Source organism: Panthera uncia (genome assembly GCF_023721935.1).
Source record: "Panthera uncia isolate 11264 chromosome A1 unlocalized genomic scaffold, Puncia_PCG_1.0 HiC_scaffold_16, whole genome shotgun sequence".
NCBI classification, from domain to species: Eukaryota; Metazoa; Chordata; class Mammalia; order Carnivora; family Felidae; genus Panthera; species Panthera uncia.
Window position 1 is genome coordinate 54,809,473 of NW_026057576.1, and position 25,774 is coordinate 54,835,246.

The window sequence follows — 25,774 nt, forward strand, 5'->3', positions numbered from 1 at the left end:
GATACGTGGTCAAATATTCTGGATGCTTCTAGGGTGTTTTTGGATGAAATTAATATTTAAATCAGTGGAGTTTGAGTGAAACAGACCACCCTCCACATGCTGGTAGGTCTCGTCCAATTAGTTGAAAGCCTGAATAGAATGAAAGAATTCACTCCTTCCCCTGAGCAAGAGCGGGTTCTGTCAGGACTGTCTTCAGAATTTACCTGCAACATTAATGCTTCCTGGGTCTCCAACTGCTCTGCCTTTGGACACTTTCCTGAGTTCTCCAGCCTGCTTGTTTCCCTCCATCAGATTTTCAACTCACAAACTTTCCATGATCAGGAAAACCAATTATTTAAAATAATGTTTTTTTTTCTCTCACTCTCTCTATATGTACATATGTTCTATTGGTTATGTTTCTCTGGAGAACTCTAATATATAAAATGAATGTATTTTTTTCTCTTTATTGCACATACACACCCACACACACGAACACACAAACTGTATGGTAGGTTTCTTAACTATTCCCATTTTACAGATAAGTAAACTGAGGTTTTGTAAAGTTCACTTAATTTTCCCTGTATTATATGTTAAGTGACAGAACTGGAATCTGAAATATAAGCTACTTTGATAGCAACATTTATGTATTGCACTTTATAATTTGATATTAAAATGAGATAGCTAACTTCAGACATTAAAAATCTGGTACTTGTGGTCATTGATACATCATCCTAATCCATCAGTGATTTTACAAATTAAGTTGAGGACAATATCTAAATGTAAATGTGGCATAAACATATGAGGAGTAAGGCACTAAAAACTAAAAGGTGTGACTGCTTATATAAATATAAACAATCATAGATTGAAGTTTTTAGTGCGTAAACCCAGCACTTTTCTTTTTGTTTGTTTGTTTGCTTGTTTGTCAGTTCATTTTTGAGAGTGACAGAGAGCATGGGTGGGGGAGGAGCAGAGAGCAGGGTTAGCAGGGGGCATGACTGGTGGCTCAGTCTCAAAAACTGTGAGATCATGACCTGAGCCAAAATTAAGAGTTGGATGTTCAACTAACTGACCACACAGGCACCCCATTTTTCTTTTTATGTTTAAAAACAATATAAGTAGAGAAGGTAAAATGTAAACTACATTTTATAGTTGCATATTTTTAAATTATTGAAGAATATTAATTGAAGATTTGGAGAGAGAAGAAAAGAAATAGACTAAAAACAAAAAAAAATCCATTAATCACACAATGCAAAGAAATTGTTCATCATTTTTCTGTTTCTTTTATGTTTCTATAAATGTATTAAATTTAAGTGCTTGCTTCAGCAGCACATATACTAAAATTGGAACGATACAGAGAAGATTAGCATGGCCCCTGCGCAAGGATGACACGCAAATTCATGAAGCATTTCATATTTTTACAAAATTCAGCATCCTTTCTTAATAAAAACCCTTGAGAAAGTCGGGATAGAAGGAACATACTTAAAGATCATAAAAGCCATTTATGAAAAGCTCACAGCTAATATCATCCTCAATGGGGAAAAAGTAAGAGCTTTCCCCCTGAGATCAGGAACATGACAGGGATGTCCACTCTCACCGCTGTTGTTTAACATAGTGTTGGAAGTGCTAGCATCAGCAATCAGACAACAAAAGGAAATCAAAAGCATCAAAAGTGGCAAAGATGAAGTCAAGCTTTCACTTTTTGCAGATGACATGATATTATACATGGAAAATCCGATAGACTCCACCAAAAGTCTGCTAGAACTGATACATGAACTCAGCAAAGTTGCAGGATACAAAATCAATGTACAGAAATCAGTTGCATTCTTATACACTAATAATGAAGCAACAGAAAGACAAATAAAGAAACTGATCCCATTCACAACTGCCCAAGAAGCATAAAATACCTAGGGATAAATCTAACCAAAGATGTAAAAGATCTGTATGCTGAAAGCTATAGAAAGCTTATGAAGGAAATTGAAGAAGATATAGAGAAATGGAAAAACATTCCATGCTCATGGATTGGAAGAATAAATATTGTCAAAATGTCAATACTACCCAAAGCTATCTACACATTCAATGCAATCCCAATCAAAATTGCTCCAGCATTCTTCTCAAAGCTAGAACAAGCAATCCTAAAATTCATATGGAACCACAAAAGGCTTCCAAATAGCCAAAGTAATTTTGAAGAAGAAGACCAAAGCAGGAGGCATCACAATCTCAGACTTTAGCCTCTACTACAAAGCTGTAATCATCAAGACAGCATGGTATTGGCACAAAAACAGACACATAGACCAATGGAATAGAATAGAAACCCCAGAACTAGACCCACAAAAGTATGGCCAACTAATCTTTGACAAAGCAGGAAAGAACATCCCGTGGAAAAAAAGACAGTCTCTTTAACAAATGGTTCTGGGAGAACTGGACAGCAACATGCAGATGAATGAAACTAGACCACTTTCTTACACCATTCACAAAAATAAACTCAAAATGGATAAAGGACCTGAATGTGAGAGAGAAAACCATCAAAACCCTAGAGGAGAAAGCAGGAAAAGACCTCTCTGACCTCAGCCACAACAATTTCTTACTTGACACATCCCCAAAGGCAAGGGAATTAAAAGCAAAAATGAACTCTTGGGACCTCATGAAGATAAAAAGCTTCTGCACAGCAAAGGAAACAACCAACAAAACTAAAAGGCAACCAACGGAATGGGAAAAGATATTTGCAAATGACATATTGGACAAAGGGCTAGTATCCAAAATCTATAAAGAGCTCACCAAAATCCACACCTGAAAAACAAATAATCCAGTGAAGAAATGGGCAGAAAACATGAATAGACACTTCTCTAAAGAAGACATCCAGATGGCCAACAGGCACATGAAAAGATGGTCAACGTCGCTTCTCATCAGGGAAATACAAATCAAAACCACACTCAGATATCACCTCATGCCAGTCAGAGTGGCCAAAATGAACAAATCAGGAGACTATAGATACTGGAGAGGATGTGGAGAAACGGGAACCCTCTTGCACTGTTGGTGGGAATGCAAACTGGTGCAGCCCCTCTGGAAAACAGTGTGGAGGTTCCCCCCCAAATTAAAAATAGACCTACCCTATGACCCAGCAATAGCACTGCTAGGAATTTACCCAAGGGATACAGGAGTACTGATGCATAGGGGCACTTGTAGCCCAATGTTTATAGCAGCACTCAACAATAGCCAAATTATGGAAAGAGCCTAAATGTCCATCAACTGATGAATGGATAAAGAAATTGTGCCTTATATACACAATGGAGTACTACGTGGCAATGAGAAAGAATGAAATATGGCCCTTTGTAGCAACGTGGATGGAACTGGAGAGTGTGATGCTAAGTGAAATAAGCCATACAGAGAAAGACAGATACCATATGTTTTCACTCTTATGTGGATCCTGAGAAACTTAACAGAAACCCATGGGGGAGGGGAAGGAAAAAAAAAGAAGAGGTTAGAGTGGGAGAGAGCCAAAGCATAAGAGACTCTTAAAAACTGAGAACAAACTGAGGGTTGATGGGGGGTGGGGGGGCGGGGAGGGTAGGTGATGGGTATTGAAGAGAGCATCTTTTGGGATGAGCACTGGGTGTTGTTATGGAAACCAATTTAACAATAAATTTCATATATTAAAAAAAATTTAATATTTAATATTTTTTAATTAGGATAATACTGTACTACCTTTGAAATACAGAAGCAAACTCTTATTCTGTAAAATATTCTTCAAAGTCTGAATTGTTACTTTTTATATTGTCTCTATAGCATTTTGTAATACAGTTCATTAAACTTCATTTACCTGTTTTTGCACATTTAGATTTCTACAATTTGCATATTATAAATAAGGCTTTTATGAGCATTTTGTACATAATGTTGAACACCCTCTGTGTACTGCTCTGATCATTTTCTTAATACAAATTCTTTTAAGTGCAGTTATTGGTCGAGTATTTTCTGAGATAAACTAACAAGCATTTAAAAGTTATTGATGAATTTTCCATTCTTTGCTCTCTAAATCTATGTTTTAAAAATTATTTGTAAATACTATTTAGTGTTTGGTTTATGTTCAACTTAAAGCATAGAATGTGTTCTATGATCAGCTGTTTCCATTTAGAAATGCAATAATTGTTATTTTAAATTTTGTGACACAATTACTAAACTCTGATAACCCAAGAATAGAATAATGTCTTAAATATAGGTTTGCAATTCTTGACCAATTACTCCAGTTTTAATTTTTCAAAGGGAATGAAACACCCTAAAACTATCTAATTATAATGCCAAAGCAGAATACTATGAGACCAAATGCAGCCTTTGTGTAATGATGGAAGCTTTAAGGCTCCTTCCTTAATTGTGATAATTTGGAACAAATTAGGGAGTCTTGTGGTGAGCAATCCGCTAGTCACAGATCTCTTAAGAGCACTAAATCAAGGTGCAAGGAAACTTGCTGAGCAGAACTCTCAAATCTGAGAGTGTTTCCTTAACACAAGGTCAGCTTCAAATGTCTTTTTATATTCCTAATACTTACTAGAATGGCTATCTTTGCTTTTGTGAATATATAATTCCGATTTTATTTTTAAAGCACAAAGCATATAGATGATACTACTGTGTAATTACAGAATTAATATAATTTCTCTAACAATATTCTCTATTAAAATAAAATTGCTTTTTTACATTGTTTCAGCTCACTTCGGATATAATTGTGAAATACCATATTTGGAGTTCCCTTGATCCATACTTGTGTCCTCTATATGCTTTGTTCTAAATAGCAATAGGCATTTGATGGCAGTAACTCACTGAAGTTCAATAAAAGGTCAAGGATTCTAGAGGGAAGCATAGCATCAGGATTCCCTCTACAAATGAGTCTAACATGAGGAAATACTGTACAGAAAATGCTGTCCTAACAGACAGTCTAAGAAGTTGGCAGAGGTTTTGTTAAACTGAGTATCCTCCATTAGTGGCTTTAAAGACCTGTATCCCTGTAAAGGTACTCAGGTAACATATGTCATCACTGATTTTTTTTTTTTACTCTTTGACCTGATTATTTTAAAATAAACTATTCACTACATTCTAGGCAACTAAATGTAGCTTGTTAACTAAATACACTTAGAAATTTTTGTCATTTACACACAATTAAATAGCTATCTGAAATTTTTTTTAAAAAGGCAGAATAAAAGCTTTAAAGCCATATGAAGAAACAAAGAATTAACTTAGAACCAAGCAAGCTAATGAAAAATATCTTCTTTAAAAAAAAAAAAAAAAACTTGTAATTTGAAAGTCTCAAATCAGCTTATACTGAAACATTCTGAAAAGATCAGTTCCTGTGTGGTATTCTCTGACTCAAAATTCCCTTGTTCTAACAAGGGACTAATAAAGAGCTTTGTGTTAACAAAAAGTGTTCTTCATGGTTAACATATTAACTAACGACATTTTCTCCTACGTGGAGAACATGCTCTTCTTGAAGTCCATTATAAGTTTGGAATTCAGTCATTTTGAATTACTGGTGAGACTTTGTACAATGCTGACTTTGTTATGGTTAGAACTCAAATAAGGATATTTGGAGAAAATCTATATTTATTATGATAATTATTCTTATATTACTAAATAATTTTTAAAATATATATATACTTCTAAGGATATATCTTTTGCAGTTAGAAGATCACAGTGTTCCAGAAATTTTTATTTAGTAACTTACTTCTAACTTAATTATACATATTTTATATCCACAGAATAAATATATATATTAAGATAAAATAAGAATAATTCTAATATTGATTAGCGTAATATCCAGATCGTTTTGTTATGCTCATAAATTTACAATTTGAAAAAATATATGTACTCTTTTGACCAAACCACTGATGATATAGTATATAATTTGAAACTCTAACAATTAAAATATTATTACCAAAATTGGCAATCCTGTATTAGTCAAGATGTCCTCTTTACCAGAAGTGTGATGTTGGGCAAGTTAATTAGATTCTTTGAGACTTAGAATTTTTATCTGTAAAATGCAGATAAGAGTACCTGCCTTGTAGAGGTGCTCAAAGAGTTAGTTGAGTTAATATTTGTAAAGCACTTAGAATTATTTGAGAGATGGAAAACAAGGGCAGGTTTTTTTAAAACAAGGGCAGTGTTTTTAAATAACAAGTCTATTTAAGAAAAAAAAGTTAATAAAAAGAAACTTCTAGACGTACATGTGTTTCACTTTACAAGAACAAAATAAGTTTTCATTTTAATACACTGAAATAATGAGAAAGTATTCCTAAAATTTGAAAAGCATATTTGCTATTTTCACTTAGTACCTAAATAGTCACACGTTATGGAATGAGAATTTAACAAAATATATTGTAGAGGGTATTGCGTTTCTTTGTTTTTTAGTTCCTGGAAATTAAACCTCTGTGAAATGGAACTGTTCTTTGATCTTACTTCATAGATTAAAACTATCATAATTTTAAAGGTGTAGAGTATTACAAGGGCCATGTATTAGACATCCTTTTTTTATATATATATCCAAAGAAATGTATCCTCCAAAATATGAAGTACTTGCTGGAAAGTGTCATTTAATTTATTTAATTTCATAGAAATATTATTCAACACTAGAACCTAGGTCTCCTTAATTCAGATCCAATACTCTCTTCACACAACAGATAAAAATTGGGGTACTACTCTGACTCTGGTTAAATATTAGAATTATGTGAGGAGATTTTAAAATATATATCACTGCCCATTGTCTCTGATCAGATCAATTGAATCTAAATCTCTAAGGGATGGATCTTGATATTTGCAAAAAGTCAAGATGTCTGTGAATTCATTTTTGAGACACTTTAGGGGGGAAAAAGAGGGAGGGAGGGGGAAGAGAGAGAGAGAAATATCCATGGGTGTTGAATCTAGATGATGGATATATTTAAGTTCATAATACTATTCTATCTATTTAAGTCTAAAGTTGTTGGTACAGATTTTAAAAGAAAAAGATAGTGGGGCACCTGGGTGGCTCAGTCTGTTGAGTGTCTAGCTCTCAATTTTTGGCTCAAGTCATGATCTCATGGTTTGTGAGTTTGAGCCCTGCATCTGGTTCTGTGCTGACAGTGGGAAGCCTGCTTGGGATTCTCTCTCCCTCTCTCTCTGCCCCTCCCAGCACACATGCCCTCTCTCTCTCTCTCCATCTCAAAATAAATAAACTTTAAAATAAATAAGTAAAATAAAATAAAAAGATACTATGAAAGACTCTACTAACGTAGATTAACTAAACCTTTACCCCTTGCTCTTACATAATACCCTAGAGTTTTACTCAGCAGACACTTCAGGATTCACAAACAATCCCATTATATCGATATCCAATTTAGCAAGCATTTTCTACCATGTTTTCCTGTTATATTCCATTTATTTTGTTTCTTCCTGCCATCATTTCTTGATGCCATGACAAAGTCACCCTGTCTCCCAGACCATGGTTCTTCTCATGTGATCTACTTCAAGGTACAAGATGCTTTGGTTTCAGTAAAGAATTACTTAGAAAAAGGCTTTCTGCACATCCATGCCATACTTTGTCAACTGGATGCTAAAGCCTAGAATTTCTGAGACTGTTGTTTCATATTTTCCCCCTCAGATTTACATTAAGGGTAAATTCATACCTGATGAATAGACATTCCATAGTTAAAGAATCCATTCTGATAATTTTCTAAAACAAAGAATTTTCTACAATAAATTGAAGTGTGTTACTTATAGTATAGAGATAAAACCTGCTTTCAGGGGCGCCTGGGTGGCTCAGTCGGTTAAGCGTCTGACTGGCTCAGGTCGTGATCTCGCGGTTCTTGAGTTCGAGCCCCGCGTTGCGCTCTGTGCTGACAGCTTAGAGCCTGGAGCCTGCTTCAGATTCTGTGTCTCCCTCTCTCTGGCCCTCCCCCGTTCATGCTCTCTCTCTGTCTCAAAAAAAAAAAAAAAAACCCCACAAAAAAACCTGCTTTCAAATTTAAGTGGTGGTTATAAAATAAGTTCCAGGGATCTGATGTATGGCCTGGAGACTACAGTTAATACTATATTGTGTATCTGAAGTTTGCTGAGAATAAACCTGAAGCGTTCTCATCCCCCACCCCAAACCCACACAGGTACCTATGTGAAGTGATGGATGTGGAATATGTTAATTACCTTGACTCTGGTATTTATTTCAATATGTATAAGAATATCAAATCATCATGTTGAACACCTTAAATGTACACAATTTTTATTTGTCCATCATACCTCAATAAACCTGGGAAAAAAAATGGCAGTTTTTTTTCCCCACTACTTCATTTGTAAAGGTTTTAAAGTCTAAATTTTCTAGTCTCAGCGTATTACATTTTACTTCCAATAACATAAAATGAAACTATATAATGATGGATTTGTAGACTTAAGTGGATTAACTTCAGGCTATTCTCTCTTCCTTTCTCTGCATGGAGGCAAACATTTATGATTTTCTTAACATCCAGTTTGATGAGGATGAAAAATATACTAATTGGTATCCCTATTTTTAGGGAGACTTGCTATAGAGACTTGCTCAGATTACCTTTGAGCAAGGTGGACACAGAAACATAAACTCCATCAGATAAATCAACTTTTTTCATGTAAGTTTGAGGCTGTTTCATCCTATTTGAATTCATTAAATTCTTAGATACTTTTAGGAATTTTTAAAGTATTATCAGTTCTCTGCCTATTTCTATAACAAGAAATTAAATTAGCCAAGGATTATCTTTGTTCTATAAATTATAAAAATTCTGTGTATATTATGTTCTAGACTTGCAGGAGATAATTTTTTTTATTTTTGTTTTGTTTTTATTAATACAAACAATATGTAAGCGTAATGAAATGAGTTAGAAAAATTGAAAAAACCACACATAATTTAGTAGTAATACTAGTCAATAGAATCAGATATTAAAATATGTATATTTTTATAATGTTTTAATTGTGAGATATACAGAATTTATATAATTTTTCCTGTTGCAGATATATAATACTTTATTTACATCATTATTTGTTTTTAATTATATTCTTAGATTAGTTCTTAAAAGCAGAGGTCTTAGAAACAAAATATATTGCAACTCCTATAGCATACAGCTGAATTCCATTATGAAACATACATTCTTTCTTAAAACCAGCAAATATTTTAAATATACAGATTCCCCCAAATTATATATTTACCATGTATATACATACACATGGCTTTGATTTATAACATCAATATAAGCACACTAGCTTAATGATTTTATTCTTATTCACAAGTTGACTTATGAATAAGAATCCATACAGTGAATCCGGTAATCTTAGCATTATAAATTTTTAAATAAATGATTGGAAAGCAAAAATGTTTCTTTGGCTTTAAACCCATTTTTTATTTTCAAATTAAATTAGTTTAGTTGCTTGAGCATATGAAAGATAGGCATATGTACAGTTCATCAATCATGTTATTTCTTTTTAAAGATATCACATGATTTTTTGAAGTAATAAGTATTAACATGTGTAGTATGTGCATCTCTAATATTTTTATGACTATACACAAAATTTTAAGGTTTGCCTAGATCCTTTGTTAGAAAAATAAGTAAAGTGTATAATTATTTGTCATAATAGAAGTCTATATCTTGTATCCAGAAGTACTCTTGCTAAAACAAACAAAATGTAGGAGTAGTTCTTTAGAAACAACTAAAAAAAATTTTGCAGTCAAACAGTTTAGCTTGCCACAGTTTCATAGATGTTAGCAGAAGACTGGTGACTCCTGAGTCAAGAGTAACAGCATGGCAGGTGGTCTGAACTTAATATTTGCTTCTGTTTTCTCTTGTCCCCTAGCTCCCATAGTGGAAGATGCAGAAGAAGGCCTACTGTATGCTGCACACATGGTGGTTTGTGTCACAGGTGAGGAATCCTGGTCAAAAGAAACCCCAGTGTTATAAGGGGGTAGTTGTTTATAAGGGGGTAACTGTCTGTCCAACCTTTGCTCTGAAGGAAGATACTGTCTTTATAATCCTGGTTAGAAAACCATCTGCCTTCCATCCCAGAAGAAGACAATATCTCTAACTTCCAAGTCCTTTTACTATATGAATACCTTTGAAAAAAGTAGTCCAGAATACAGCCATCAATGGTTTTCAACAAAACATATAAACACACAAGAATCTCATCAAGAATCATCAGCTATAATCTTATGCAATGGTAACTACATATAAGACCAGGGATATTAGTTGCTTGAGGACTCACAAAACCAGCAAAATTTGAACATTAATAATTTACTGTAAGTAGATAAACCAAAAGCCACAATTTCACAAGTTAGACCTAGCAAAAGAATCTGAATAGAGTAGTCATTACTAATTAAGGTTATAAATGTTCACTTCAGTAATAAATTAGGTTGTGAGAACTTCAAGGTAAAAATTGGACTTTAATCACTTTTGTAATCCTTTAAAATAAACCAGTATCCCTCCTACTTATTAGCTGCTAGTAACAAATGTCTCTAATTTTCAAATTCTCAACATCAATTTGGATAAATGCCCATCTCTACACTGTGTGTCTCTGGTAGACTGCTGATCACCAGACTCACAAGAGTCCACAAGTCTTAGAACAGTAACTGGCATAGAGAGAGTACCATTTAAGTATTTGTTACACTAATAAAATTAAACCAAATAACTCTACGTGATATCATGCTTAATAAAATTGTGTTGAATTATATCAAATCTTATTTTTCTCTAAATTTTTATTTATTCAGGAAGCAAAATTAATATTCAAAATTTGAAATGTACAAAATGATAAAGCAAAATTCTTTTTCATATTCTTCTCCCTCAACCACACAAATTAATGTAGGCCAAAAATATCATTAATGTTTTTTTCTTATGGAAAAGTTTTATACATATAAAATAAAACATATATATATATATATACACACACACACACACATATATACATACACAAACATATTTACAAATGTAGAAACTGCTATTTTCTTATTTTTAATATGAATGGTAATAAACCATCCACATTATTCCAATCTTGCTTTTTTCTGTTAAATATGAATCTAGGAGAGCATTTTATATTCAATACATATGGAGTTTTCTTATGCCATTTTGAGGATTTACAGTGGCTCATTAAGCAAATCCTCTGTTGATAGGCATTAAAATAATTTCCAGTATTTTTCTGGAAACAAAAATTTGCAAGTAACTCATTTTTATCTGTGCAGAAGAGCTGTAGAATAAATTCTTGGAAGTGGAATTTCTCGATCAAAGTGTTTGGCCTTTTTATTTTTTTTTATTTTTATTTTTTTTTGGTGGCACAGATTGCCATAGATGATATCTATGGATTTGTGTTATAAAATTCCTCCAAGATTCCACGAGAATGCCTATTTCCCTATATGCTCGCCAACTAAGCATGCTATGATATATTAAGGTTTTTGCCAATCTGGAAAGTAAAAAAATGGGATGGAATGCAATTTTAGTTTGCATTTGTCCTACTGTGAATGAAATTGATCATATTATTTTATATAATTAAGAGATATTTCTACTTCCTCTTTGGATAATTATGCACCACTTTTGAACATATTACTGCTTTCCTTTCCTTTCATATTTCTTTTCATTTTTTTATCATTTGCCTTCTGTATTAGTTTTCTAGGGTTATTGTAACAGTACCATAAACTGGGGGTGATTCCAAACAACAGAAATTTACTAGTTCTGGAGGCTAGAAATTTAAAATCAAGGTGTATTGCAGGATGGTGTTCCCTCTGAAACTGTAAGAGGATCTTTCCTTAACTCTTGCTAGCTTTTAGTAGTTTGCTGGAAATCTTTGGTCTTCTTTGGCTTCTAAATTCATCAGCCCAATCCCCCATTTCCATATGTCCTTCTCCATGTATTTCTTCATATTGTGTTCCCTTTGTGCATTCTTGCAAATAAGAAAGAAATAATACCAGTTCTACCCACAACCTTCCCAAAAATTAAAGTGGAGGGAAAGCTGCCCAGCTCGATATTTTTTAGGTCAGCATTCCTTGCTTTTCAAATCAAAGACTCTATAAGAAGTTAACTATAGATTAATATAATTCAAGAACATAGATATAACACCTCCAATTAAATGTTAGCAAACAGCATCCAACAATATTTGGAAAAAGTTTAATATATCATGACTAATTGTGCTTTATTCAGGAAGCCAAAGTTCATTTAACACTCAGTTAAATTGCCCTCACACCAATTTTTAATGCTTGAATAGTTGCTTGTTCTCACTTGTCCTGAAAATGGAGTTTTTGGTTTCATTTCATTACTTGATTTGGATAATTTTTTGGGTAATTTCCCTAGGGCAACGGTGGAATTCTTATAAGATGCCATCATGTTTAGTCTGCTTATGTTAAATTTTAGCAAATTAATTAAATTAATTTCAATTAGCTACATATTGTATATACTACAATTTATCTGATGGAGTTAATTGAACATCAGCATGATCAATATTACTATGCTAGTTTCTATTTTCCTTTCTTCATTTTTTTTTAGGATTCTTTCAAAGCTATCATTGATTTATAGATTTTCCTTTAAAGACATCTCTATGGTTACAGTGTAATGAAGGTATATAACAAGATCAGGTAATTATATATAAAGATCACACCAATTGTGATAGGCCAAAAAATAGGTCCCCCTAAATATCTATATGCTAATTCCCATGTGTTATCTTACATAATAAAAATGTGTTCAGTAAGTAAGACTGTGTTATCTTACTATTATAATAAAAGGGACTTTTACAGATGAAATTAAGTAAAAAATCTTGAGGTAGGACAGTTATCCTGGATTATCCAGGTGTGTTTGATATAATAAGAATGGCCTATATAAGGGGCAAGAACAACAAAAGCAGGAGATGGGACAATAGAAGCAGAGGCTGGAGTGATACACTTAGATGATAGAAGAAGGGTCATGAACCAAGAAATGCATTTAGAAGATATCTAAAAGCTGCAAAAGTGAAGGAAATAAATTTTTCCCCTGCAACCCCTGAAAGAAACATAACACAGCCCACATCTTTCTTAGACTAAAGACCTCCAGAACTATAAGAGAATGCATTTGTATTGTGTTAAGCCACTAAATTTGTTGTAACTACAGCAGTGATAGGAAACTAATACATCACTTAAAATATGAAATATGAAATATAAATGCACCTAAAACAACAAGTGTTTCTAACTCCAATGTTATTCTTTTCTTTCCTCTTACTATTAAACCACTTTCCTGATTTTGGATTGTATTATTCCCATAAATTATATGAATTTACCATATACATTACATTCATGACTAAATGGTAGTTATTGCCTTCTTCCAGAGTAACAGAGTGGGGACTCTACATGTATTTGCTCAGTTAGACTGTATTTTCTTAGTTATTTGGCTCTGAAGTGTTGTTGCATGTCAATGAGTTCTCACAAATGCATATGTACATAACTAATGCATTTCTGTGTCTGAACATTAAGACATTAGGCAGATGATTTTTCACATTCTACTTTCTCCTCTTGCAGCTAGAAGGTGTGATGGTGACCAAAATTTACATGTGGAATTATTCTGAGGGTTCCATATATTCAGTGCAAAATAAATGCTCACCCTTCCCTGGTTTCCCAAGATAAGGAAGTATACTAGTGGAGAAGGAGTGGGATGATAAAGGATGGGATAGAGGCATCAGAGTAGATATGGATGAAACAAAGAAATTATAACCACAAATCTATCTCAAATTATGTAACTATGGGAGGAAGTTCTTTCAAACTTATCTAAAGAAATTATTTTTGTCTACTTTAAATCTTTTAAGCATTATACTCAAGGCAGTGATGCTGATTCTCCTTAAGATACATCCTACCAGCACGTGTTTCATCTGTTTCCATGAATTAAGTTGGATACCCAATGTTTTAGTCTATTTGGGCTGCTATAACAAAGCATCAAAGTCTATGTGGCTTATAAACAACAGAAATGTATTTCTCAGAGTTCTGGAGACTGGAAGTTTGAGATTACGGTACCAGCATGGTCAGATTCTGCTGAAGGAACCCCTTCTCCTTTTTTTCTCATTGGATGCTCACATGGTAGAAAGAGCAAGAGGTCTGTTTTATAATGGCACTAATCTCATTCATGATGATTCTGCCCTGTGACCTAATTATCTCCCAAAGGTCTATCTCCGAATACTACCACATTTTGTTTAGGATTTCAACATATGAATGGGAGGGGCACAGACATTCAGTCTATGGCATTCAACATAGTTCACATGGGAATTACAAGGAACGCTCATGGAGGTGAAAACTACACTGAAAGAGTAGAAAGTTCTAACCGGACAATGTCAGTAGAGAGTACACATAAGATTATATGCTAAAGATGTTATATCAGGATGAAAAATCAAGGTCCGATAGGATTATTGTATTAATATGGAAGTTGTTACAAGGGATTAGAATTTCAATATCTTGGTTGAAGGCCAAATAATTTTACTAATCTGCTAAAGATAAAGTGAACTTGGACTCAGTGATGGCATATAGTTAATGAGCTTGAAATGTCAGCTTCTCCCTGGCATGAAATAGATGATGTCCCAGAGAGATGAGACTGTTGGAATGGAAATATTATATAGAACTCTCTTACCCATCTAAAAATATTCCTAAATGAACTTCTCACCAGCTTTTAAACTAATGATTTTGTAAGGAGAATGCAACATTCTTAGAGTGCTCATGCTCTGTATCTCAGAGATGATGATAGGGATGCTGAAATGGAAATAGTTTCTTTGATATCAATAGAAATGTCAGGGTCACAAAAGAAGGAGAGGCCAAGTTGTAATGGAATATCAGGGGGTTATATTCTATGTTATATTGCAAGTGATATAATATTCATAGATGGGATGACAGCATGAATATTTAATCCCCTGGCCAACCCATAAAATATTAATGAATAAAACAAAAAATTTTATCTGAAATACAAATAGAACAGGTAAAGTGGAATATGAAATATAATTGATCTAATAAGCAAACAAGACAGAATGAGAAAATGGAACCAAAAATAAAAAGCAAACAGAAGGTTGGAATGAATAATCTTAAGAATATTGATTATGTTAAATTTAAATAAAGTACATATTCAATTAAAATGACAGACAGGATGCTACACTTATACTTCCCATCCTATAGGAGGAGACACAGAATTTATGGGTGTCCTTTGGTTTCAGTGACATTTCCTATATATGGGCATCCTCTCATGATCCCTTTACTGGATTACTTAAGGACTGTGTACTCTTCAGTGTGACCTGAAAGCAAAAAAAAAAAAAAAAAAAAAAAAAGGTGTCTGCAGAAAATCTTAGTTGTGATGAAAGATATCCCACCATGTTCTTTTTTATTTTAATGCTTTTGTTTTTGAGAGACAAAGCACAAGTGTGGAAGGGACACAGAGAGGGAGACACAGAATCTGAAGGAGGAGCCAGGCTCTGAGCTGTCAGCACAGAGCCTAACGTGGGGCTCAAACTCACTAATGGTGAGATCATGACCTGAGCTGAAGTTGGAAGCTTAACTGACTGAGCCACCCAGGCGCCCCTGCCATCTGATTTTTACCGAACAGTAGCACATACTCCACGGGATAGGAGTATCTTTGGTGAAAAAAAAAAAAAAAAAAAAAAAGTTTGTATGGAAACTGGCAGGCCTCCTCCCCACCACCCACCCCCTGTCAAACCCACCCTTGGAATAATTATAGTGAATATCTGGGTTTCAGGGTAGGGTCAGAACCTCTTCTACTGATAATTAATATCCTTCTAAAAGTAGGTTCTAGAATGTTTTTCTTCCAGCCATAACATAGTAACTTGTACTTGACTTGCCCTGTTGCTATAAACATCTGTCTGTGAAACTGGACAAAATACATGGTTTAATTGTTTTCAAGCAATCATATAAAGAGAAGTAAAAGTCTTTGGTCCTGGAGTGCCTGAGTCGCTCAGTCTGGTAAGCGTCCAACTCTTCATTTTGGCTCAGGGCATGATCTCACAGTTCACAAGTTTGAGCCCTGCATCGGGCTCTGTGTTAGCAGTGTGGACCCTTCTTGGGATTCTCCCTCTCTCTCTGTGTGTCTCTCTGTCTCTCAAAATAAATAAATAAACTTAAAAAAACTCTATAAACAAAAGTCTTTGGGGTGCCTATGTAACTCAGTTGGTTAGTGTCTGACTCTTGGTTTTGGCTCAGGTCATGTGTGGGGTCCAGCCCTGTATCTGGCTCTGTCCTTCTCTCTCTACTCCTCTCACTTCTCTCTCTCTCTCTCTCTCTTTCTCTTTCTTTCTCAATAAATAAACTTAAAAAAATTCTTTTTAAGACTTTGGCCTTGGGGCGCCTGGGTGGCGCAGTCGGTTAAGCGTCCGACTTCAGCCAGGTCACGATCTCGCGGTCCGTGAGTTCGAGCCCCGCGTCAGGCTCTGGGCTGATGGCTCGGAGCCTGGAGCCTGTTTCCGATTCTGTGTCTCCCTCTCTCTCTGCCCCTCCCCCGTTCATGCTCTGTCTCTCTCTGTCCCAAAAATAAATAAAAAACGTTGAAAAAAAAAAATTTAAAAAAAAAAAAGACTTTGGCCTTAAGAAAAGGAAAACAAATAATGCAAGCCACCCTGACATCACAACCTTTTGCTTGAGGAAGGTGACATGTAAACTGAAGAGGTTGAGGATGTGGGCTGCTGAAGTAGCTGAAATTTATTGCTCAGGTGGAAAAGAAGTGGAAGCTGTGCAGGTGGAAAGGAAAGAGTAGACATAGTCTCAATGGGGATATACCTAATTTTATGGTCAATGGTTAAAATGTCTTTGGCCAAAGGTTGGGATAGAAAAATAGAAAAAAATCTAAATAGAATGATAAATATATTTAAATAATTCAAAGGAAATAATTATAAGGGAAAAATGGATTTAAAAAGAAATAGAACAACAAAAAACAATTATATTGTGGTTACATAAGTGTAAATGTATTAAGTACTCCAAGAAAGAAAAAAAAGACAAAGGTTGTCAGGCTGAATAAAAGAGCAAACCTGAATTTATTATGTCTCAAAACAAAAATGCTAAAAGTATGGGGGAAACATATCATGCGAAGAGAAAGCAGAAGAAAGCTGGTGTGGCTGTAAAGAGTATTATCAGAGACAAAAAAGGTCGTTTCATAATGGCGAAGATTTGATTCACCAGAAACATATAATAGTCTTAAATACATTTGTACATAATATCAGACCTTTAAAAATAGACAAAATTTGATAAATCTAAATGGAGAAATAGACTAATTTATGGTCACAGCTGGAGACTTTAATATCACTCTCTCAGTAATTTCTGAAACTACTAGACCAAGAATAAATAAATGCAGCTGGGCCCAGCCCTAAGCCTATAGACTAATGATATGTAGCTGCATGAGTGAACCCAGAGGACAAAAGCTTACTTCCACCTCCTTATTCTCTCTCATTTGTAGGTAAACTGAGTTATTTGAAACCTATAAATTAAAATGTTCTTAATAAACTGCAAAACATTGTTTTGATTTCATATTCTAAAATATGAACATAATAATATGCATTAAAGTATTTGAATGCCAAATAAATAAACAAACAAGGGCATAGATTTGAAGACTATCAACCAAATTGACCTAAATCATTTTTATAATACAATATTCACAACCACTACAAAACATACATTATTTTAAAGTGTACATAGATGATTAACCAAGAAAGACTGTTTAATGGATCAGATAATGAATCTTGAAAAATTTCATGAACTTTGCAATGAGTATTTTTTCTCTTCTTTTTTTAATATTTATTTATTTATTTTGAGAGAGAGAGTATGAACAGGGTAGGGAGAGAGAGTGTGGGAGAGAGAGAATCTCAAGCAGACACTGTGCTTTCAGTGCAGAGCCCAATGTAGCGCTTGATCTCACAAACTGAGAGATTAGGACCTGAGCTGATATCAAGAATATTTTTTCTGATCACAATCATATCAGTTTATATCCTTCAGGAGTAGGCTCAATGCAGTGACTAAAACAAATAAACAAATGTATCTAGATAGTTTGCTAAATGGTAAGCTGAGCACAAATTAGATTTTAAAAGAAAGGAACGATAAACACTTAAGCTTCATTACTATTTGCAGAAGTCAAGTAGTGAGTATGTTGTGGTACTTTGTTGTGGTATTAATATGCATCTTTCTTATTTCTAGTAAGGTTCAGCAACATTTTATGATTTTTTACTACTTCATTTCTTTCTCAAATTCATTATGAATTGCATATTGTGGCTTTATTGTTCATTTTAATGTGTAGGGAAGTTTATATATTTTAGTTTCTTATCTTTAGAAGTTTCCATATTTAAGGGCACCTGAGTGGGTCAGCTCATTAAGTGTCCAACTTTGGATTTAGGCTCAGGTCATGATCTCATTTTCTGTGAGTTCGAGCCCAGCATCATGATCTGCAGGAGTCTGCTTGGGATTATCTCTCTCCCTCTCTTTGTGCCTTTCCCCAGCTTGCTTGTTCTCTCCCTCCCTCTCTCTCTCTCTCTCTCTCTCAAAATAAATAAACATTAAAAAAAGTTTCCATATTGAAAATATCTTCTATTTGCATTGTAGGATGACTTTCTTTTTGAGACAGAGAGTGTGAGCAGGAAGGGGCAGAGGGAGAGGGAGAGAGAGAATCTTAAGTAGGCTCTATGCCCAGCATGGAGCCTGATGTGGGGCTTGATCTCACAACTGTGAGATCATGACCTGAGCCAAAATCAAGAGATGGACACTCAACTGACTGAGCCACCCATATGCCCCTGCAGGATGACTTTTGATGTATATAAGTATTCCATTTCAAATGTACTTGTATGTAAGATATTTTCCTTTAAGTCACACTATCTTAAGAAATTCTAAGTTACTTCAATATGATAAACATATTACTCTATATTGTGTGGTAGAAATTTTAAAGTTTAGGGGTGCTTGTATGGCTGAGTTAGTTTAGTGTCTAACTCTTTATCTCAGCTCGGGTCTTGATCTCAGAGTAGTAGTTCAATCCCCTTGTTGGACCCCACAAAAAAGTTTTAAAGTTTTGCTTTTTAAGCATAAACAATTGGTGTCATGCAGTCATTATGTGTGTGTGTGTGTGTGTGTGTGTGTGTGTGTGTGTATGTGTGCACATATGTGTGTATTTGTATATGATGTAAGTAAGGTAGCCATCCTTTCCTCCACCAAACTGCAATGTCAGTGCAATATAAAGCATCTGTACGTGTTTGCCACAGTACTATTTTTGAAAAATTATTGGGATTGTTATCTTAAATATTATTTTTATAGATACCTAATAATGAATAATTGCCTAAATTAAGGCTTTTATGTTTTTTCTAATGACTCATGTTCACATTCTGAGTAGTCCCCTTGACTTGCTTTTGAATTGCATTTGAATTTGGATACTTCTTGCATGTTTCAACTGTTCCTCACAGATGTGTTGGCAGCAGAAAATTCTCTGATTATAGGTTTAAATATATGAGATGTTGACCAAAAGAATGGGAAAAGGGAAAATGGAAAGAAAAGAGGCATTTCCCTCTACACAGAAAGATGTGCGGCTTACACAATCCTACGTATATGTGTAGCATTCACAAGACCATTTGAAAGTATATTTAGAGTAGAATGTCTATACGTAGGTGAATATTACAGTAATTTCTACATAAGATCAAAATTTGTAGATATTACCTTTTTAAAACTAAGAATATGACAAAACTAGGTCATCTCAGGTAGATTTAAGTTAGTAACTTGGAACAGTGTGTATTTATATCACTTTTTGGAGACTTTATATAACAGATTTTAAAATGTAAAGACTTTTCTAAGAATACTGTATTGTAATAGTGGTTATAACCAGATAATGGAGAAGGAATACTAAATTATATTATTCATGAAAATTTGCTGCAAGAGGAAATTTAGAAATAACACATTTCAACCCTTCAGTACAGTCCTAAAATTAGCCCACTACATTTTAGAGGTAGAGCAAAATCCAAGATAAATACAATGTTGGGATCAAATGAAATTGTTAACAATGCCTATAATGAAAGACAAAATTACACTTTGGTTGTGGGGGCTGAGAAGAGACAGATTGGAGCAAAAACGTTAAATTTAGATGAAGAAGAAATAGCTCCATCTTTGACCCAGAAGAACTGCACACTAAATATATTCTTTCATTCACAATAGAGAAACATGTGTTTAAAAGAATTGCAGTTCAATTGTCCTCTTCCATAAAAAACCATTTCCAAAAGTAGAAAATGAAACTGCTTGATTATTTATAATAAAAGATGTGAAGACAAAGAGATTAGCAAAGAAAGGGGATTAGCTTTTTGATGAAAGTGGATGATATCAATGGAATGCATACATGAAGGGGGGATCTTTTAACTAAGACTCAGTGTCGATATCACATTTTCATATTATTATTAATGACCATTACTATTACTGCTGGCATGTATTGAGTCTTTATTCTGTGTCACATAGTATGTTAACTGTATAGATCATTTTTTAAGTTTATTTATTTTGAGAGAGAGAGAGAGAGAGAGAGAGAGAGAGCAAGCCTGAGCACATGCATGCATGAGCAGAGGAGGGGCATTGAGAGAGGGAGAAAGAGAGAATCCCTAGCCGGCTCCATGCTATCAGCACAGAGCACAAAGCAAGGTTCCATCTCACAAACCATGAGATCATAACCTGAGCCAAAATTAAGTCAGCTGCCTAACCAACTGAGCCACCCTGGTGCCCCTATAGATCATTTCAATTAATTGAAAAATCTCTGTTGGTCAGGTAATATTGACATATTCACTATATTGACAAGGTAACTCAAGCTGAAAGAGGTTAGTTTACTTAGACAAGGTCATATTATATTATTAGAAGGTGATGAAATTTGAATTCATATCCAGGCAGAATGATTCAAAGGACTGACTTTTCATCACGATGTGTTTCGGAACCTTCTTTCTCCTAAATAATTATTATAACAATATTTAATGTATACAGTTGAACAATGGAGAAAAATAGCCAAACTTTTCAAAGAGGATTAAATGCTGACTCTGAGCTAACATTAGTTCCTATGAACCCTAACCTACCACGTTGAACTGCCAATCTGAGTGGGAGTTTATGGGCACCAGATAATAAAAGATATTCTAACAAAACTCACTTTGTGTTGGGAGCAGTTCACTTTTAAAATACTGTGATTATTTCTTCAGCTCTTGCCATTACTTTGGAATTCAAGTGGCCAAATCCCATGTTAGCTTCCACCCTGTGGTAGAAGTCTTATGCTAATAGGATGGTCTAAATGGAAAGTTTTAGAGGTCCAATTTACTACAGAAATAATAAATTAAAATGCTGCATGTCTGGAGATATATTAACAATTTGTACTTCCACAAATATTTCAAAAATGCATGTGAGATTATTCCTGTCACATATTTTATATATTGTTTTTTAGTTTTATAAGTGGAAAAGACTGAGGCATCTTGTAGATTAATGGTAGATTAATAAATATTGATGACTCTGTTTCATTTACTCCCCCAAATTTAAGTCAATTGTAGGCACTGGTTTGAGCCTATTGATGTTGTTAATAAATGTCTATCCTTTTGAAGAATAGGAACCTCCAGAAGTTTTTGCATGACAAGAATATCAGTATACATTTTCATGCTATTTTATTATTATGTCAACCCCCCCAATCTGTAATTCATTATGTTAGTTTGCAAAATTCTTAATACTTCCTCCTCTCTACTAGACATGTTTTCCTCTAGGACATATATTTATGGTAATAAATATTTAGAAAAGTACCTTGGACTTCTTTATAAGATGTGTGAGAGAAGCAAGAGATACATTCCATATAAATACAGAGAAGTTCCTATGGATCCCATGGCCTGGGCCTTATAGAGATCCAGATTCCAAAATGAAAAATAAATAAGTGCCATAATTTAGAAACCTTACCCTTATAAAGGGTATATATATATATATATATATATACACACTCCTTTCTAGTTTAATTTTGATTATTTGAAGTGACGTGTAACACATTTACATTGTTCACTAATATTTGTTTGTCCAGTGAATCACAATATTAACAACTTTGAGTGGGATCCTGAATAACTGAAGGGTAGAAATAAGTAGGGGTATGACAAAGTACTATTCTGTAGATGGTATTCACTGACATAGAGGATTCAGGAAATGGATTAAATTTAAGATGAAAGATGAGTTGAGTTTAGAAATATACATTTTCAGTAAAATTGAGATACCCAAAAAGAGATATGTGGATGGAACATGTAGATTTAGCATCATAAACATTCACAAGTGCAATGAAGCCATGGCACAAACTGAAGTCTCTAAGGATAAAGTGTATGAAGAAAGAATTAGAGGGGTGAAGGATAGAAACCTTCGTTCGAGAGTTCAGAGGGGGATAATTTTCTCTCTATGTTTCTGAGTTATTAGCTGAGACTCCTGTGATAAAAAGATAGATTAAAATAGAGAAAAAACAAATTTATTAACATGTATACTGCATGTATACGTGGGAGATACCCAGGGAAAAATGAGTGACGTCCTGAGATGCCTTAGAATTAAGACTTGAATACCATCTTAATATGGAAAGGGAAGTGGAAATGTAGGCCTCCTGCCAGAGAATAAAAATTTTTGTTTTGTTTTGTTTTGTTTTGTTTTGTTTAGGAAAAATGAATGGGTCTTGTAGAAAAATAGATGGGAGTGTGATAGCTTGTGACAAAGTTTTGGTGTGATACTGACTTTCAGTCACCTCTCATGTGATGAAACTCCCTGGGAAGGGATTTATGACAATTGAGTTCCTTGGATCTGACTTTTGGTAGATAAGGGAAGTTCAGAAAAAGGCTGTCAATGCATTTGCTCTTATTCAAGCACCTACAGCTCAAAATAATTATTATACCAAAGAAGCATATTTGGGGGTGGTATGCCCTGGACTCCTACAGGCATATTTTGGAGTAGCAATTTCTCCTGCTCCTTGACAAAGATAAGTAGAGAATTAATCATAAGGGTGAAAAAAGGAATTTGAAGAAATACAGGCATCACTGGAGCAAAGCAGGTTTCTAGATGGTGTCAAATACTGTAGAGATTAAGATTGATGACAATCCACCTAGTTGTCTCATTTAATTCATTGGTAAGATTTCTGCTCCTGAGTGAAGGTAGTAGGCAATAGAATCATACTCCCACTAAAGACAGCTGGGAAAGCTAGGTAAAACATTAAAATCATATAATGAAAGTCATCAGATAAGTACGCATGCAAATAGGATTAGATTGGATGAACTTCCAGCCAATGCTTCTCAGAAATGAGGTGAGGATTGCAGACATTTTCATCCAGGGGATTCTTCATTATTAGTGTAGCCTAAGGATTGAGGTTTGGCACAGGCAGAGCTCCCTACTAGCACAGAGAGTTCCCAGCAAATCTTGTACTGATTGTGTAGGGCTGCAGTGCCAAGATTGGAAATTTGATAATCCTCAAAAATGTGGTGATTTTCCCTACATGATATTTGCTGAAGTCTGGCTGCGTATGTTGTTGGCAGCTGGATTGAAAGCTTCTGTAAAGCAGCATGCAATCTTTCACATCTCAAGGGATTCAGGAAACAAAAAACTACCAAGGACAGGGGTCAGAAAATAAAACAGATATGAATTGAACGTTAGAGAGTGAAGGTCTAATTGTCAATGAGGGTCCTATTGTTACTTTTCTACCCAGCTAAAAGGCCCTTACAGCTAAAAGGCTTAGATTTTAGCCTTGGACCTTCTGTGGGGCACAAGAACCCAACAGAGATGCTAAAGCATTTGCACAGGAATGGAATGATGAACTTTGACATGTGGGGCTAGATTTTCCCTCATGGCATGTGCAAGTTTTGAAGTTGAATGAGGCAAAAACCTGCATTAATACTAACCTAGATTAATACTAAAATCTCTGAAGAGCAGAAATGACTGTCTCTCAATCATTTAGATCTAAGTACCAAGACACACTGGCCTCTCAATGAAAACCTTGCAGAATCATGCTGAAGTATGGGTGACAAACTAGAGTGTAACTAAGCCTTACCCAAACTGTAGCTCAGCCCTCATCCAATTGCCTGATCGGCATTAGCAATAAGTTTTCTCTCTCTTTCTAAGAGAGTCGAATAAATAGTTGGATAAATAGGGTCTTGGCATAATATGAAAGATTTGATTTATAAGTCTAGGGGGAAATCAATAGAGAAGTTATAGTAATGGTAATCTCTATCATTTTGAAGGAACACCTAATATCTTGCAGAGTTGTTTGATGAAATTTTGGTCTATGCCACCCTACAAAACCTTCCAAAACTTATTGTAAGTTTGCTGTGTGATATTAAGTATCCATTGATATTCCTGTGGGGGCCATAGCAGGGACGTACAGGACAGATGTCGTAAGTAGACAAAAGGGATCTAGAAGGGTATGCCATTGTTGTTAGGATATGTAGTATGATCAAAAGAGGATCTAGGAGCAGTGCCAACATAAAGTTTTGTGTTTCACATTTTGTTTTCCAGAGACATTATAGACTTAGGGGAGGGTGAAAAAGAATCTGTTAGTTCTTTAAGGCTGCTCTTTGATTTGAGAGCAGTTTTATGAGAAGTGACTTATCCGATTGTTACATCTGATGGGAAAAAAACCAAAATTCTCTGTGGACTTTAATGGTTTCAGTGGGCCATGATGGCCAATCAGGTTTATGTTATTTTACCAGAAAAATCTGAAACTGTATATTATCAGACAGAATCCTGAGTAGAATATGACCTCTTTGCCTAAGTCTTCTTGTAAGACGCTGTTGGGTTAACTTGGAAATTAGCCAGGGCTTTGCAGAAGGCAAGCTGCAGTGTATAATGTTATAAATGACCATGACACCTTTTGGAAGCTAGATTCCATTTACCAAGTCCCTAATCGAAGGGATATATTTATAAGGACCAAGGAAAACCCAGAATGTGGGATAGATGTGTCAGTGTCAATGAGGGTTCTAGACATGGCAAAACACAGGCTTCCCAGACTCATGAGTTGTGGCAGATAAGCTGGAAGGAGCGGCTCTGATGAGGAAGGACTGGCAAGCACTAAGACATGCTTCTCTCTCAGTGTCTGGAAAGGCTGTGAGCTTAGGGACTTGGTCAGTTTGTCACCCAAGGTCCCTGGGGTTTTCTCAGAACTGTAACCAGCAGACGAGGGCATTTCACTCCATCTTCAAGTCAAACAAACTGAAGAGAGTGTTACTAATCATCACAGACAGACAGATGATGCCCAAATGATCCTTGCTGCAGGGAGACTCTAAGAATAGATTTTCCGGTTGGAGAAGGAAACTTCTATCTTCTCCTCCTCTTCTAAAAGCTAAAACAGAAAATACATCACATACTGCTTGAGCCCAAAGCTGAGAGGCTCCTGTGCTGCTGTTGCTGTGAGGAAAAAGAGGGCATAGGGTTTGGGGCTGAAAATCACATCTTCCTACCTCCCCAGAACACATCCCTCATTACTTCTAATCCAATGCTCATCAACCTCCCTCCTTCACAGATGCCACAGGGCTAGGCTGGAGCTCTCTTCAGCTCTCTAAGAAGGCACATATATTCTCATATTAGACTAAATGTGTATGAGTTTGCAAAAAGATACAGAAATAAAACCACAAACATTATACTTTTGTCTAAAGGTAACATCTGGTTAAGGAAAAAAATATATAATAGCAATATTTAAACTTCTGAATGTTAAAGTATGAAAGAACTACATCGACCAGTTTTACTGGAGAGAAGAGAAAAAAACTATCCTTGGGACAATATTGGATGAACTGAAATTAGGGTAAATAGTGGCTCATGATACAATCTAATCAAAAGTTTATCACACTTTCTTACTCTTTA

General features: G+C 34.8%; 1 long non-coding RNA gene and 1 other non-coding gene across 2 annotated transcripts in view; both read left to right on the top strand.

Moving 5' to 3' along the window:
• LOC125933895 (uncharacterized) overlaps positions 1-25,774 on the top strand; it is a 167,117-nt gene that overhangs the window by 22,169 nt on the left and 119,174 nt on the right. The window contains exon 2 of the long non-coding RNA XR_007461143.1: positions 9,805-9,870. This is a non-coding gene — a long non-coding RNA (uncharacterized LOC125933895). The remainder of the gene's footprint in view (positions 1-9,804; positions 9,871-25,774) is intronic.
• LOC125934241 (U6 spliceosomal RNA) lies at positions 1,290-1,396 on the top strand. The gene has a single exon (XR_007461278.1). It is a non-coding gene; the product is annotated as a U6 spliceosomal RNA (small nuclear RNA).